The sequence below is a fragment of the Nematolebias whitei genome, chromosome 10 (genome assembly GCF_014905685.2).
Source record: "Nematolebias whitei isolate Nwh7 chromosome 10, NemWhi1, whole genome shotgun sequence".
Classification (NCBI taxonomy): Eukaryota; Metazoa; Chordata; class Actinopteri; order Cyprinodontiformes; family Rivulidae; genus Nematolebias; species Nematolebias whitei.
In genome coordinates, this window is record NC_056507.1 from 49,155,219 (window position 1) to 49,159,159 (window position 3,941).

The window sequence follows — 3,941 nt, forward strand, 5'->3', positions numbered from 1 at the left end:
TGTTATAACACATTACCTTGTGTTATAACACATTACCTTGTGTTATAGTTGTACAGTAGTCCCTCGTTACTTGACGGTTCAACTTTCGCACATTCGCTCTTTTGTGATTTTTCAAAGATTGGACATGACACACAATTGGCATGGATTTTTTAAAATTTAAAATAAATTATTTTAAATTATTTAGCACCTGCTGCACCTGTGTGCAGCTCACAGGTGCAGGAAGAAGCTCCCTAGTGTCATGATCTCTGCTCTGCAACGGAGAAGTGTGCGTGGCAGAGAGAGTGAAGACCATGACATGCTGTGCTCTTTGAGAGCGTTTAGAATTTAGAAACATTGTTCAAAATATTGCAAAAGTGTGGGAAGGGTTTAAAACGTCATATATATATAGGGCTGGGTACCTTTCTAAAAAAAAAAATCGGTATCAGTACCTTCACTTTGGTGTCGGTTCCTGGATGGTTCTTTTTTCGGTACCAATTTTGTAATTACTATTAATTCTAACAAGAATAAAATTACGTTACACATTACAGTACAAATTGTGAGTTTTATTTTTTAACTTTGGTATTTCTGTTCCAAGCAGTTTTCTTACATAAAAATAAATAATTTCCAGGTCAAAAGACCAGTTACAAACCAGTGACACGTCAGTGTCTAATGTTCACTGCTACACACTGAGGACCTTTTCACTGAACAGTTTTTCTTCATAAACAACATGTCTGTTTTCTCTGGACGCAAACAAGCCCACTCCTGACTGATGGTGTCTCCAGCAGTAGAACATGTTCACTCTGAGGCTGTAGATGATGATTGTTGCACACACAGATACCTGGTTGTCAGTTTGACATATTGTCTCTCACATCCCACCAGCAGGTCACTGGATTCAATAAGGTTAGGGATGATGCAGACTTCCGCACCCCCGTGTCTCTGCCTGAATCTTCTCTGTGGTTCTCTGGGGTTTAGGGCTCTGATCATCTCCCTAATTGACATGAGAACAAAACATCAACAATAACATGGTTGTGTTATTATTACTCAAAAAACATCATCTAGGCTGAGAGATAAAAGCTTAACTGGTCAACAACATCCTTTACAGTTTACATACCTCCAACATGCAGCTCCACTGTAGAAAAAGCAGCAAACTTTTAACAACAAAGTCTGATTGTCCTGTGGCCTCCACCTCACTTTTCTTTTGTCCTCACATCAGGGTCAGAACCTCCTGTGAGGAGAACATGAACATAAACAGTGAACATTAGTGAACTGTTTAAGCAGCTGATCCGATGGATGAGCACATGTTTACAAGCGTCATCTGTTACTGTCAATCTTTAGTTAGCTTCTGAGTTTAGCTAGCTACGTAGATAAAATAAATTTACACACCAATATCTTAAAGTTAGCGTTACATGGATTCTAGTTTAATTCACCGCGATGCATGTGTTAAGCTGCAGTAACGTTAACAAACGTAAACTTACCAGCTGAAACACAGAGCCGTCCTCTGAGTTCTTTGATGAAGACGAGTCCGGCCGTGGAATGTTGAGTCTGGCCGTTCAACACTCACAGGCTGACTTTAATGCTGAGAGGAGGAGAAGGGGAGGCTGCTGTCCTTCTCTCTCCTTGCAGAAGAACACAGAGCAACTTTCTGCTCATAAATTAAAGCCGTTCAACAACACACGCGCTGCACACGTGAACCCCGTCTGTGGGTGTCACCAGCATCATAGACATACAAGCCATACAGCAGCTCTATACAACTCTGGGTGTAAATGCGTAGTCTGTTTGTCATACATCTGGTGTTTTACCTGCCGGCAGCTGAAACCACGTGACACGTTACATCCAATACCGAAACTTGACACTGAAAAAAGAGTGACATTTCAATCCATACACCGACCAGTGCAATTTGGTCAGTGCCATAAAAGAACCTCGGTTCGTTATACAGCTGAATATATATATATACTACTTACTACTTATATTACTAACAAAGTCTATGCTCAATAATCCAGGTATACAATCCAACATTTTTCAGTCAGGTCATCTGGACAGTTCCTTTTTTTTGTGCTGAAACGTTTCGCCTTCAGTCCAGAAGGTTTCATCAGTCAAGGAAACACACAACAAAACAGATTCTTCCCCCAACAGCTTACTCCAAAGTGGAACAAACCAGTTCTGCTTGTGATAAGATGGTTTCTTTGGTACGCCCCCTCCTCCATTGCCGGCCCTCTTCCATGTTGACAGTCGTGTCAAAATGGTTGAAAACAACAAAGTCCAAAACTACTTGTATTACTATTCCTAGAAGGCGGCTTTTCACTTATCGCAGGGGGCTGAGAACGAAAACCCCTGCGATAAACAAGGGACTACTGTATATGTTTTATATTAACATGCATTTACTCCATATTTTCAAGCTATTTTCCTTCAGAGAATTATCCTATGTAAGTTAAAATCTCTTTTCATATAGTCACAAGAATGTGAGTAATAATTCTGCTTTTTCAAAGACTCAGACTAAAGGACATTATTAATAATGCATTTGTCCAGATGCCTACAAACAAATCCAAAACATGTTTTAACAGCTGTACCAGAAGCAGGGGAAGTGATGCAGCCATCATGACTAGTGCCTACTGAACAAGCCTGTGGGGGCAGTCTATGATCTGGGGTTGCTGCAGTTGGTCAGGTCTAGGTTCAGCAACAGTATGTGCTCAAAGAATGAGGTCTGCTGACTACCTGAATACACTGAAGGACCAGGTTATTCCATTAATGGATTTTTTCTTCCCTAATGGCACGGGCATATTCCAAGATGACAATGCCAGGATTCGTCGGACTTGAATTGTGAAAGAGTGGTTCTGGGAGTGTTCTATGAAATTATCTTAAACAAAATACAGGTTCGGGGAAAGGTCGAAGCAATGAATAAAAACTCACAAGCCGTTTCTGCTAGGATAATAAGTGTCATTTATTAAACTGCCACAGATTCAGCGAAGCAAAAAGTACAAGTACATTCAGTACAAATCAGATGTTGATGTAAAACCCCTCACCGTGACACCGGACCGGGAAGCCATTTCAGTCCAAGTAAAAAGGTAACATCAATTCAGGCTGGGCATCGGATCAGGATCCACAGCAGACTTCAACTCTAATTCTGAGTGTCACACTTTAATACTCTCTGCATTACATGGGAACATCTCCCAGCAACATGCCCACCTGGACTCAAAGTCTGTGAAAAACCCTTGAGATAGCGTGAGAGCGTGAGAAGCTTAAAAAACTCTAGATAACGAGGGAGCGTGAGAAGCTAGGGTGAGCAAAACCTCCAGATAGCGTACAAGAGGAGGCGGGCCGGGCCTCCTCCTCAGGCCTCTGGGTAACTCACAACAACATGCAAAAAAAAACCCACTTTATATCACAGGTTAAAATAGTCAGAAAAACAACATTTTATTCAACTCTCAACTCATTCCACCCTTTGGTTTTCTGACTAATTTTGCCCTTACCAAAAACACTTCATATCACCAGATAAATAGTCAGAAAAAAACAACATTTTATTGAATTCTTTATTCAGGGAGCATGAGACATCTTTTTCACACATGGATTGGCCACCACAGAGTCCAGACCTTAACCCCATTGAGAATCTTTGGGATGTGTTAGAGAAGGCTTTGTTTAGTGGTCAGAATCTGCCATCATCAATGAAGATCTCGGTTAAAAATTAATGCAACACTGGATGAAATAGATCTTGTGATATTGTAGAAGTTTATCGAAACAGTGACAAAGAGAATGCATGATGTCATGAAAGATAAAGGAAATCCAAACAAATATCAGTGTGTGACATTTTTTGTTGGTGGCAACGTATTATGGCCAGGCAGTGTATATACCGGTACACACCCACACACCCACACACACATACATATATATACATATGTGTATATATATGTATATATATAGACATATGTGTATATACACATACATATATATACATATGTGTATATACA

The 3,941-nt window shown here is 40.3% G+C and overlaps 1 protein-coding gene across 1 annotated transcript in view; it reads right to left on the minus strand.

Moving 5' to 3' along the window:
• Positions 1-3,941, minus strand: part of bmt2 (base methyltransferase of 25S rRNA 2 homolog) — a 29,182-nt gene that overhangs the window by 6,745 nt on the left and 18,496 nt on the right. The window lies entirely within an intron of this gene.